Source organism: Tamandua tetradactyla, chromosome 10 (genome assembly GCF_023851605.1).
Source record: "Tamandua tetradactyla isolate mTamTet1 chromosome 10, mTamTet1.pri, whole genome shotgun sequence".
NCBI classification, from domain to species: Eukaryota; Metazoa; Chordata; class Mammalia; order Pilosa; family Myrmecophagidae; genus Tamandua; species Tamandua tetradactyla.
Genome location: NC_135336.1, coordinates 10,264,142 through 10,278,190, shown reverse-complemented (window position 1 = coordinate 10,278,190; position 14,049 = coordinate 10,264,142). Strand labels below are relative to the sequence as shown.

General features: G+C 36.2%; 1 pseudogene; it reads left to right on the top strand.

The window, feature by feature from the left end:
- The first annotated feature begins 1,479 nt into the window (after positions 1 to 1,479).
- On the top strand, positions 1,480 to 1,979 carry LOC143648914 (protein N-lysine methyltransferase METTL21A pseudogene; annotated as a pseudogene).
- The last annotated feature ends 12,070 nt before the right edge of the window (positions 1,980 to 14,049 follow it).

Here is a 14,049-nt window from a genome sequence, read left to right as displayed (position 1 = left end):
AAAGATTCAAAAAGTAAAAGTTATAAGAAGAAATCTTGTTGCTAAAGTTTAAGTATTTTCAGCATTGAATATTCAGCAAAAGGAATGTAATGTCTTATAGGAAAAACACTGAGGAGAATATGGACAACAATTTAAATATCTTCAGGTGTTTCAGATGAGTGAATATATCTCTTTGCTGCACTGCACACTATTTGCATAGCACCCAACTACTGGGATTAAATCTCATCAATTTAGTTAAAGAAATTATCAGACCACTTTTTCCTCAAAACTTTACGCAGATATCAAAACAGTTTGGTGCTAGGCATCTAAATGAAAAAGATATGAATTCCAGGATACTGTCAGCTAGTTCATTTGTGTAATTAATCTTAAATATGAATTACATCTATTTAGTAACAGAAGTAGTATTAAAAAGTTTAGTGATCAATTTTTTGACAAACCAAATATCTTTGATTTTGGACTTTGAGCCTCCAGAAGTGTATGAGAATAAATGTGTGTTATTATAAGTCACCAAGTTTGTGATAATTTGTTAACAGTAGTCAAAGTAAACTAGTACAGGGTCTTATCATTATTTATATTAATAAAACATTCTTGTTCTAACACTTTTTTTCAGTTAAGAATAATAACTATTCTCTTACTCAAATGACAAGTGTAACCGATCCAGCTTATGTCACACTTTACATTAAAGCCACATTTTACTCTATCAAGCAACTGAGTACAGGTGTAATCCACAGCATCTCATTTTGCTATATGGGGTAGCTTCACTTTCCAGCCCTGAGCCTCTCCGCCACTGCCTTGTGGGATGACAGCCAGAAAATCCTCCGCCATTCTGACCCATGGGAAAACTTAGAATCATAAGGGAGTTAAAATGCACATGATTACCGTTAACCAGTGGGGAACGGAAGCCAGTGGATAGATACTTCCTTCTTTCTAACTTTTAGGTGCAATATACAGGAGCAATCTACACGATCCCTCCAAGGTACCTCACAAGTTAGAGCCCTTGTTGCCCACTGTGGTATACAGCATGGTAATTTACTCTTAAATTGGCTTTCTTTCTTCCCTTTTTGCACTCACACTCCTCTCCCTTAGGATTACTTCCAAATATAAACTATATATATTCCAGCCTTATCTCAAACTTGCTTTACGGAGGAACTAGCCTAACATGGAAAAGGTCTTAGAAAGCATACCATCAAGATGAGCTTGTAAAATGAGAACACTCACCAGTCAGAAAGAGTTGCTGGTAGTATATAAGGTGCTGACAACCCCTGCAAGAAATGGTGTAACCAGACAAAGGTGGTGTACTCTTTTGGCTGATGAGCTCAATGACCAATTCCTGAGGCACCAGTGTTTCAAAGACAGAAAGGGTTTATTAGTAGGCACATAGTAGGAGATCAGATGGCCTATCAGCCCAAAATCTATCTCCCCAAACTGCAGTAATTCTGATAGTTTTATTAGAGAAAAAGATGGGCAGGGTTTAGAATAATGAGCAGAGTGGCTCAGTACCTGGAGATGGGAGCTATGGAGCTCAGGGGCTGCTGTGCTGTGGAGCTGGGCACTGGCACAGGGCTGGTGGGCATAGCGGCGGCTTTGCTGGGTGCTCATATGACTATCACAGATCGAAAAGTAGCTTTAGAATTTCTTAAATCAAACGTTCAAACCAACTTACCTCCCCTTAACTAACCCAAAGCTGTTGTTAAGGAGCTGACTTGGGGACAAAATGTGAGGCGTTCTTCACCTGGAGAAAAGGACCTGATACTTGGAGCTGATATCATATATTTAGAAGAAACATTCACAGATCTTCAAACACTGAATATCTCTGCAGCAACCACTTTGTGATTCCTTTAGCTTGTTGAATTTGTTATGAATGGGATAACAACTTCTTAGCAATGCTGGAGGGGCAATTTACATAGTTACACTATGACCCTGGAAAAGATGTATATATTTACAAAGCACAGAAGTGAAACCAGAAGGAGGACTTATAGTTGGCTATAATTGTAAATTTATAACATATAATAGTAAAGTATATAATGTCAATTAAGGTCACAGACTGGAATTAGGCCATATTTAATTAAATGGGTTGCTGTATTTAATGTCAGACCAAAGGTTTTCAAGGAACAAAGTACACATGCAGTTGCATAAAACACAGTGCGTTGTCTCACTTGCTGTGGTTTTTTAGTTATGTTTTACTCACTATGAAATTCAGTGAATATTAAAGAAAAGTGCCTGGAAAAAAAACCACATAGTGTAAACTCTAATTCTAAATTTGTAAGTTTGGTTACATTTTACTGCTTTAAAACCTTGAAACAATGAAATTATAGTCTCAGGAAATAACACTGTGAAAATAAACGCTCATTGCAACCTTAAAAAGATCCTTATCTCCTTCACCTAGAAAGCTTAGGCCCCAAGTTTAATTATAAAGATAGTGGAACTACAAAGAAGACTAATTGTTCAGGTTCCATAAATCTCTGATGTCAAAAATAGAGTGCTGGTAGGAAAACAATGAGACAAATCCAATGGAATTCCCCAATTCATCCAATTGGATGAGCCTTAGACCTCAAACTTCCTGATTGCCACTGACTCGGCAGAAGCAGTTTCCTCACCCTTGTAACAGAAAATTTGCTTTTTCTGCTTTGGAGTTCCTGCAAAGACACTTGAGGCATAGACTTTGTGAGTCGGTGTTTGTTCTCTCCAAGAAATAACCCTGACCCCTTTCATTGCCTCCACACTAATGAATATGGTCAGCCTGAGCAGGAATATAAAGCCCCTATTCCAGGGATGTCACCAAGCAAATTGTCTCCTGTGGCCATAGAAGTCAATATTGTGACATCAGGATCTCAAGGAAAGAAAATTTATTTATTGCAAGGGCAGGCAAGAAGACAGGAGATAAGACTCAAATCTGTCTTCCTGAGCTGAGGAGGCTTGTGCTATTTACATTGTTTGGAAGGGTTGACCTAGGAGGATGACTCAGGACAGGGTGAGAAGACACAGGTCAGGAGGCAGGGTTAAGTGTAACATGGGCAGTTACAAATTGTGCTTGCTCATATATTACATGTTAAAAAAATGGCAGCCTTGACATGATGAGGGGTTTATTTTTAGTATTATAATTAAGCATAGCTAACTTTAGGTCAAAGTTTTATCCTTTTGCTCAGGCTCCAATCTCCAGATCTAGTTGGAACTGATTGTGACTAATTTCTACAGGGGAAGAAGGATACAGAGAACAGGCTTTCAGTGATGCAAGTACTTTTTAATAAACATGAATAAGTTCCACTAAGAGAGGAGTTAGGAAATTGTTTTGATAGCAGCCAATTTCAGTTCTGCCTTCTGTTCTTACATTCCTCAATCTTCAGGGATATTGGATGATGACTACTGCAGTTGTTTCTTGCTGATATAGGCTGAGGTTTGAGGAATGAAACTGCTCTGCTTGCAATTGAAGGTACTCCATTCCCGGTGTTCATTCTTAGAGGGTCTGGTATCTTTGCATTTCAGGGATTAATCAGCATAGGTACAGTCTGGAAGCTTTAGATCTCTGAGAAACAAATTTAACAAGTAAATAGAAAATTATAGGTTTAAATAAAAGAAGTTGATGGATAATGATTAAGGGATTTTATATAATTGAATATAGTCATGTCATATTGGGGAAATCACTTTTTATAGATTTCTAGACATATCCCACTAAGAGTGTTGATTTTATGGTGTTCAGATGTCCCTTAGTATTTTTAGGAAAATGGTTGCTTGAAGCTTTGCATATTGTGGCAGATTGTGATATTTGGCTGAAAGCTACATAAGAGTAATCTCCAGAATGACTTCCCAACTGCATTTGAAATTGCTTACCATAGACATCTTATTTGGTTTTATTTATTTTAACATGTATTTCTTTTAACATTCTTCTGATCATGATTTTTCTCTGAAAGCAATGCTAATCAACATTTGGTATTGATCCCTTGGCTCCAGGGGCTCATCCCAGGGGATTATGTCCCACATTGTTCACTTGTGAAGTTGGCTTAGACAGGGACCTTATTTGAGCAACAAGGAAGTTTCCAGAGGGTAGCTATTATGCATTAAGTATAATTAGCCTTAATTTCATCATTACAGAAATAAGTCTCAGAAGAACAAGGTTCAAGATCAGGGGCTGGGCTTACTGACATATTTCCTTTTATGAAGGGCTCATATATTCCAGAGTTTAGTTTCATAGATGTGCCAGTTTGAAAGGATGTATGTATCCTAGAAAACCATGTTTTAATCCTAATTCCATTTTGTAAAGGCAGCTCTTTCTTCATACATACATACTGAATCCCTATTCAGTACTGTATGTTTGAAACTGTAATTAGATCATCTCCCTGGAGATGTGACTCAAAGAGTGGTTATTAAGCTGGATTAGGGGAGATGTGTCTCCACCCATTTGGGTAGGTCTTGATTAGTTTATTGGACTCTTATAAAAGAGGACAGCAAGAGAGAAAGCCAGGAGATTCAGAGAGAGCAGAGAATACTGCAGCACAACAAAGCAGAATCCACCAGCCAGCAACCTTTGGAGATGAAGAAGGAAAATGCCTCCTGGGGAGCTTCATGAAACAGGAAGCCAGGAGAGTGAGCTAGCAGATGATGCCATGTTCACCATGTGCCCTTTCAGCTGAGACAGAAGCCCTGACTATGTTTTCCATGTGCCTTTCACTTGAGAAAAAAACCCTGACCATGTTCGCCTTGTGCCTTCTCACTTGAGAGAGAAACCCTGAACTTCATCGGCCTTCTTGAACCAAGGTATCTTTCCCTGGATACCTTTGATTGGACACTTCTATAGACCTGTTTTAATTGGGACATTTTTTCAGCCTTAGAACTGTAAACTAGCAACTTCTTAAATTCCCCTTTTTAAAAGCCATTCAGTTTTTTAAAAGCCATCCTGTTTCTGGTATATTGCATTCTGGCATCTAGCAAACTAGAACAATAGGTCTCCCTGTTATAAGTTTAAATGGGGAAACTTTATGTTTTCTAAATGGAATAGATCTAAACTCACATCTTTCAAAGTTCCTTGATTACAGTTTCAATAAATTGGGAACTCATGTTGCTTAAGACAATAGGCACTTCTATTCTCCCATTCCTGAGCAGTAATCTCACAGATGCTGGAGTTTAAGGGTTGATGCTATCCCTCTCCAGGTCCTCAAGGGAATTTGAAAATAGTTTCTCATTTTATGCTCAAAATATTCTGAAATGCATCAGGATATTAAATTAAGATGTACGGAATACCAAGATCTCACACCTTATTCTGGTTCCATATCAAATAAAGTGGAGTTTGGTTGTACAAATAAATTTTTGTAATTTTTAAAACCTGACAGATTAAATTAGAAAATGTGATAGCAAAAAATTTAAAATTTAGACAAAATAAATCTTTCTGGGGGAAAGTTTAACTTCCCCATCTAGAGAATTCTTGATATTCTCACAAGCAGAGGGGACAACCAAATCAACAGGCTGAGCCCTCAATCTTGGGGCTTGTTCCTATGAAACTTATCCTGCAAAGGATAGGCTAAGCCTACTTAAAATTAAGCCTAATGGTTACCCCTAGAGAACACTTTTGTTGCTCAGATATGACCTATCACTCTGTCAGCCGATACAGCAAGCAAACTCACTGCCCTTCCTGTCTCTAGATGGGACATGACTCCCACGGGTGTAAACCTCCCTGACAACATGGGACAAAAAATCCTAGAATGAGCTTGGACTCAGCATCAAAGGATTGAGAAAATCTTCTCAACCGAAAAGGGGAAGAGAGAAAAGGGACAAAATAAAGTGTCAGTGGCTAAGAGACTTCAAACAAAGTTGAGAGGTCATTCTTAAGCATTATATAGATATCCTCTTTTTAGTTTAAGGTGTACTAGAGTGGCTAGAGGGAAAGGCCTGAAACTGTAGAGCTGTGTTCCAGCAGCCATATTTCTTGAAGATGACTATATAATGACATAGCTTTCTCAATGTGACTGTGTGATCATGAAAATCTTGTGTATGATGCTCCTTTTATCTAGGGTATGGACAGATGAGTAAAAAATATGGATAAAAATTAAACAAATAATGGGGGAACAAATGTTAAAATAAACTGGGTAGATTGAGTTACTAGTGGTCAATGAACGGGAGTGGTAAGGAATATAGAAAAAAATAAAGTGGGAACAAAGGTTAAAATATGTTGGGTAGATGAAAATATTAGTGGTCAATGAGGAGGGGTAAGGGGCATGGTATGTCTGAGTTTTTTCTTTTTTCTTTTTATTTCTTTTTCTGGAGTGATGCAAATGTTCTAAGAAATGATCATGGTGATAAACATACAACTATGTGATGATGTTGTGAGCCATTGATTGTACACCAAGTATGGAATGTTCGCATGTTAGGAATGTTTGTTTTGTATGTTGTTTTGTCAATAAAAATATCTTTAAAAAATGAAATAAATCTTTCCTCCTTTTGTCTTACACCGAAATTAAGGTCTCAAAGTAAAGATAATAAAATCCTATACCCTGTATTCTGAGTTACCTTACTTTTAATCAGATTAACCTTATTCACTTCCCTAGTTGAAGTATGCTCCTTCTTCAACTTATTCAACAGTTGCAGTATGGAATCATCTTCTAGAATTAATGCTGCTCCTTCAGAACCTCGTAGATGTTGAATTCCAACTCTTAGTCTCAGGTGTCACGTAGACACCCAAAGTCCAGGGAGCTACCACACCAGGTCACACACAAAAAGCAAATCACCTGAAAATTTAGAAATAACAACTAAAGCACAGGAACAAATGTGACTGCTGCAGGTGCTTACAATCAGGGCTCTAATTCCCTTATGAGCAGTTTCCAAATGAAGTTATTTCCAGAAACAAAAACATTTGATAATCAATTTGTATTGAGCTCATCAACCACAGATTGTAAAAGAATTTGTTGTTGTTGTTGTTGTTTTTTTCATTCTCACCTTTGCATTTTTATCAGGGTTATGTTGATTAACAGGTAGAACATAATGCATATATATTTGCCTTGCCTTTCCTCTGAAATTTTTTTTGCTGAAGATGAAGTTGTGATCTGTGGCTGCCCTTATGCATATTCAGAAAAGCATCAGAGTAAGACAATGTAACTTACAAGGAAATTTGATCATTTCTGTGACATGTAACACTTTCTAAAAATGTTTCTAAAAGAATGCTTTAAAAAAAGTTTTAAAAAGCATTAAAAAAAAATAACTAAAACCATGATCAACATGATGGTTTGAAGCTATATGTACCCCAGAAATAGTCATTTTCTTTTAACCCATTCCTATGGTTGTAGACTGATTGTGGATGGGAACTTTTGATCAGATTATTTCAGCTGAGGAGTGTCCTAGGTGGAACTTAATCCTCTTAATAGAGTCCTTAAGAGAGAATAAAAGACATGAAGAAGACAGAATATATCCCCAGAGAAGGAGACAGAGAAAGGACATAGAAGCTAAGAAAGAAACACACAGAAGATCAGAAATAAAGCCAGAGATGGAGCAACCAGAAGCTGAAAGCAATGAAACCCAGGAGAGCAGAACCAGCAGACACTGTCCCATGTGACAGAAGAGTCCCAGATTGCCAGCAACTTCTCTTCAGGAAGAAGGAATTATTCTGTTATGTCTTGATTTGGATATTTTCACAGCCTGAGAACCATGAGCTTGTAAGGTAATAAATCCCCATTTTAAAAGCCAACATTTCTGTCATATTGCATTTCATCAGTTTAGCAAACGAAAACAACTGCTATACTATTGTCTAATATGTAGATCAGCATTAGGATATAACATCGAACATTGTCAAATCTCTAGGAATTTTATACAGTCTCTAAACACTTACATGAATAACATTTTACTCATACAAATAAAACCAAAAGAAGGTTAGAAAGTCCTTTTTAGTTTTTATAACACTACCCATGCAGCACATAACATTTCAAATAAACCTAGCTATTTCTAGCACCTCTCTTTTTACAAGGTGAAAGGACAAACCCTTTGCAACAGTTTGAAATAAAAAGATATATTTAGGGTTTGGTTTTGGGAAGGTGACATGTCAAAAGTTGTCTGGTTTCAATACTATGCTAAACAGAAAAATGGGTCACTGTAAAACAATATATTTGGTTCACTAGTTAACCAAAGTGACAATTAAAGAGTAAAATAGGAGTTAATATGATTGTAAGAAAAAGACTTAGTTCCTTTAAAAGTGAGAAAATTTGTCTTCCAAAATAGTAAAGGATGATAAAGTTAACATAAATATAAATGAGGATGTTATTCTGAAATGACATAGAATCTTTGTCTCCTAGGCAGAATACTCAGATGGTTAAGAAATACTTTTTATAACTCTTATTAAGAGCTGACCAACAATCTGAGAAAATGTCATTATTTTAACAAAAAGAAAATAAAACTCTAGTTTTGTATGGATATGTTATTTGATATGAAATCTCTTAAAAATATTATAAATAAGCTTATCAAATCCTAGTCAACATTGACCATGATAAAATTAATTTCCATAAACCCTCCATGACATTCCATATTCATCCACACTTTATCTTATACATTCTTGCTTTTCTTTGCAAAATCCAATCATTTTATCTCAGGACAAAACTGTGTTTTTTATTTTTTAACAAAGCATATCTTACACACTTTACACACCTGCATATTTCAAGTTAGGAAAAAGATCTTTGAAACTGTTATAAAACATTCTCTAAAACACTATTACTCTTAAAATAAAGTTTATCAAAATGATAATGCAATTGCATTAAACACAAATATACATTTTTTTTCATCATCTTAAAGATGCAGTAGTTCGATTCCATCTAGCAGGTGCCATTATTGCAGTCTCCAGTGGTTTGAGGCCTGAGCAGGTGGAGGTGCTGACGATGCCCTGGTATTAAGAGGACAAGCCAGAGGGTAGCAGGTCCACAGGAGTGCAGGAGGACCTGGGCTCCTGTCTGCAGCACTTGGACCGTGTGCTTCTAGAAGGAAAACCCCCTCGGCAATGCTTGAAAGAAGGAAACTGCAAAGCTTTGAAATACTCATGTTTTGAATGTAAAAGGTCAATGTTGGATAGCAATCAAGATTCAGAAGAGAAAAGGATATTGATACTATTATGTTGAAAGCAAGATGAAAATAGTGGATTCTCTCTGGTCATTAGTACAGAAAGCCAAAATAGGAAACATGCCATTTGCTCTTTCTGGTTGGAACAGTTTTTCTCTCCATGGAAAATGGATGAAGTTCTGTTTTTTTCCTATGTATAACGTAAATAAAGATTCTTTTCTTCTAAGTTACATTTAGAAGAAAAATTTAGTTTAACAGTATGGGCATATAATAAATATGTTTTGAGAATTGTTATAAAGCACAAAGACAGGAAAGATTGTTACTGTCAAACTCAATTCTTCATGCAAATAGCACAATTTATACATCCTTTGTGAATATTATGAAGGTCACTGATATGACTGATACAGTCGATAACATGGACCCTGGTCAGACAGTATCTATTGGAAAAGTTTTTTTCTTTTATTCAGCCATTCCTAGTTTCACTCTAGTTTTAAAGTAGATTGTGCTTGACCCCTTGGAGAAGAAATGCTTCATTTTTACTGAATCACTGAAATAAACAATTTGAAAACTTTAATGTTATCTAGTAGGCATAGCTGGATACAGAGTTTCAGATTATTTTGAGCAGCGTTCTTTGCCTCCAACTCTTGACTGTTTTTTGCTTCATCATTTTTACTGTTTCCTGGCTTCATTTTCAGGCTGGCCCTCTCCGATTGATACAAAAGATAAGTAGTCTCAGCCACTAGCTTACCTCCTTAAGATCCGAGATTCAAAAAGGAGATATATCCTCTTCCAGGCTCCCCAAATCAAATCTTACAAAAGGATTCTGGTCTTGTCCGAATCACCTGCCCTTCCATTGGACCAGTAGATAAAGGGCTGGGACCATGGGGTCCCCTGGTCAGCCAGACCCACATCATTTAGGCCAGTCCCCCAGGCATTGTAACTGATAACTCCCAGCAGAATATTATTGAATGAGGGATGAGGATTTGGAGCAAGCAGAAACAACAGATGTTCACTGTAGAAAGCAAGGTGAAAACAGGAAATGCTTGGAGGACTTTAGAATCATAGATGTTACTCTATTCTGATCACTTGACACAACAGAGCACCAACTTTGAATCCAAGCTTGAAACTTTACATCACTTTTGAAGAACAATGAACCCTAGTTTCTATATACCTCCACGGTTCACTGGAGTTAAACCACTCAAGGTGGTCTGTGGCTTGCTTACTTGAACGGTTCACCTTAATTGATGAGCATTCCACATCAGCCCTAGTCATTGTTGCAGAATATCACTGAGGTCTTTTGTATTACTATTCACTGGTAAAGGGCAAAAGATTTTTTTCGGTAGCTGTTCTATACCTATTTAAATGCTACCATTGTTATTAGAAGCTTTGATAAGAATCTTTCTAAAATGTATTTTGTAATACCCCATTTTATTAAACAACACTTCTATTAAGATACAATTCACATATCATAAAATTCACACTTTTAACCAAAAGGGGAGAAGAAGTGTCACAAATAAGGTATCAGTGGCTGAGAGAGTTCAGAGTCCAGAGGCTACTCTGGAGGCTACTCTTATGCAAGACATTGCTACCTATCATAATTGGCAAAACCCCAACCAAAACCATTCCTGTAACTTTAAAAAAGATTTAGGGCTTTATATGAGATTCTACAAGGGTTCCATGTACTAGGATTACTTTTCAGAAACCTACAACCTCCAGATTGAATCCTAGGCCAGATAAGCCCTGAAATCCAGAGAGGCCAACTTCTCCAGGACATTACTGAGTTCCATCTCCTTATCCCATATTATCAACAGCCCTTTCCAACGTGAAAAAGCTATAATGAGATAACCCAAATACCAATAAAGAGTGGTAAAAAAAAAAATCAAAGGAGATGATGGAGTTATAGGGAGAAGCTAGGGTTTAACAAATGAATATGATTGCTGAATCATTATACCGATATTTCTTTTAGTCTCCAGTATCCACCTAATTGTTGCAGTATGCTTTAAAATATATTTCTCTTTGTACATGTTATTTATTACTAAAAAGAAGAAAGACTTCATTACAATTGACTTGTGATGATGAATGCACAGCTATATGATGATACTGTGAAACATTGTTTACTTTGGATGATTATACTGTATGTGAATATATAATATTTTCAAAAATTCATCTTTTTAAAGCAAAAAAAAGATATAATAGATATACTATACTAGCTTATTTTATCAGTAAACCTGTACAAATTTGTAGGGAGGACATACACAAGTAGAATAAAATTGTAGACTTTTATTGCAATTAACATGATAGTTCAAAGGACATAGTTATTCTAGGGGTTAACTTCCAGAAATACTGCTTTTCTCATTTTACCATTTTATCAATATTCTAGTGAGATATATTACGAATACTTTCTGAAACTTTTCTGGAGGCAGGGAGGACTGTTTAAAAGCCATGATTGAATTTCCCACTCTTTATTGGATTATAAAAGTAGCTGGTGTTTTTTCCAATGTTTCTCTTCTTTCTTTCACTGAAGATTAAAAAAAAAACTTTTGGTTTCTGTAACATCAGAAAGTTATGAACAACTTTAAGAGTATATTGAATATAAGGCTATGGAAAAATACACCATAATTGTTTATTTTTGTCCCGGGCACAATCCAGGAAAACTTTTCCTTAGCCCTCAAGGATATTTTTCTTTTACCTTTGGAATTTGGCAACTGGTCTTTATGCAATTACTCCCATCCCAAGGCTATAAATATATTTTAATAATGATCCATCTACAGTGGCTACTGCTACAAAGGTATTATTAGAAAAAAATTATTTTAAATTGGGGAATTCGCTCAGAAGAAACATGGCATACTCACAACATTTCTCATGCCTATCATTTCTAATCTTCAGGCCCAGTAGAAAGAATTCTAAACCAAACTTCTATCTCCCTCACTTAGTAAATGGTTCAATCATGTTTAGCCAAGTTTAAGTGGCCTGAAGGCAGGGATAATAGGTAGAGAGAAAGAATGTGGTCTCATCTGTTGAATTCGGTCTTAAAGGCTCTAAATTAAGGTGGTGTGATTTCAGACAGATAAGGCAGCCCTAGTATTGATCAGAGACCCTATGTTCTCCTTTTATTTGTTTCCAATTGTCAGGTCTATTTCATCTAAAGATATGATACAGGCTATTAGAAAGTCTCTACTTTTTCCTGGGGCAGCCTTAGCAGCTTCACTGAAAGTCACTTTGCTTTCTTAGAGGCAAAGAGGGTTGGCGAGGGCATTTCTGCTGCTTTCAGGAAGTTCCAGGAGGTTTCTTTCCAATGTCTAGCTTAGATACAACATTTATAAATACTAGCACCCTGAACCCTGGTGCTAGGGGAGTTTATTGGGGCTTATTTAGCTGCTCTTTTAGTTTGGGAGGATTTCTCTTTCAGTTTTTTTTTTTTTCTTTAATAGTTTTGTCTACCCAGATTTCTGCATGACCTTCACCAGTCCTGTAACTTAATTGGTGAAGGTTTTAGTTAAGCTAAACTAAGACATAGAGGAGGAAGACAGGAGGAGTTTAAAAAGTAATAGAAGTACAGTTTTTTAAATTTCTGGAATTCTGAGAGCATTAATTTATATATATATATATATTTAAACATATATATATGTTTATTTATCTTTAAGCAACTTGATTAGAGTTCTCCTAAGAATTTTTTATTTTAATTTGGTATTACCATTAGGAGGTAGGAACATGTACATCAAATAGACACAATTAGAAAGCCTACAGCTTCAATTAAAAGATTTTATAACCATGAATAAGACACAAAATTGTAACCAAGAAATCAGGATTTTTCTTTTCTTTAATTTTTTTTTTTTTTTTTTTTTTTTGCATGGGCAGGCACTGGGAAGCTAAGGGATGATTTTGATTGCTGATTCATTATATAGATATCTCTTTTTGTTTTCTGGTATATTGGCGTAGAGAGAGGGAAATTACTGAAATCTCTGCATTGTAATCCAGCTGCCTTGATCTCTGATAGTGATAGAATAGCCTTTATCTTCTGCCCCTGTGATTGCAAAAACCTTGTAATTAACCTTCATTTGTCCCCAATTATCCAGTTTTTCAACTTTAGAGTCTTGTAATCACTAAAGACAGTCCCTAATGTTTATTAATGAAGGGTCTTGGGTCAGCCCAGAACTAACCCACCCTAAATCTAAAGTTATCTTGATAACCGAGACTGGATCTAAACAAAGTGGGCCTGCCTGACATGCGCAGTAGCTTAGACTAACCTACAAGCCACCCAGACCTCGTTCTGCCATTTTCTTGCATATGTTCTGTGACTAAGCATGTAATCAATCTGCGCATGCTCAGTAATCAGATCACCTCTAATTACATCATCTGGGGTCACTGTGCTCATTATGCTATACCCACCTTTTCTCTAATAAAACTATCTGAATTACTGCAGTTCAGGGAGACAGATTTTGGGTCACTAGGCCATCTGCTCTCCTACTACATGCCTAGTAAAATGAACTCTTTCTCTCTTTGAAGCCCCAGTGTCTCAAGAACTGGTTATTAAGCACATCAGGCAAAAGAATCCATGGCCTTTGTCTGGTAACAAAAACACACAAACATAAAAACTTATTAGTTTAAACTATACTTTTGTAACTTTTTCTGTAAATTCTCATTTTGATATAAAGACATGAAAGATCGGACACATGCAATTTAGCTGTATTTCTCTTTTATAGTATAAACCCAGTTGAAATATAGCTTTATAGTTAAGTTAGCCATTTTATAGCTATTGTTCTCCAGATTCTAGTTTATATTGAGGTCAGGCTGTGTCATAATAAAATGTCATCTTTTTCACTGATTAATAACTAAATGTAGACTACCCAAATTTACCCAAAATTATTTCAAGGGCCTGCAATCAGATGGTTTATTAACATTTTCAATGTAACTATTATCTGGTCCCAATAGATGATGTCCCGAGATTGGATCTGCCTAGCAGGACTTGAATCTGACTTCTAGCCCTTGTAAGCTTAGCCAAAACCAGAACCAGAAACTGGGTAT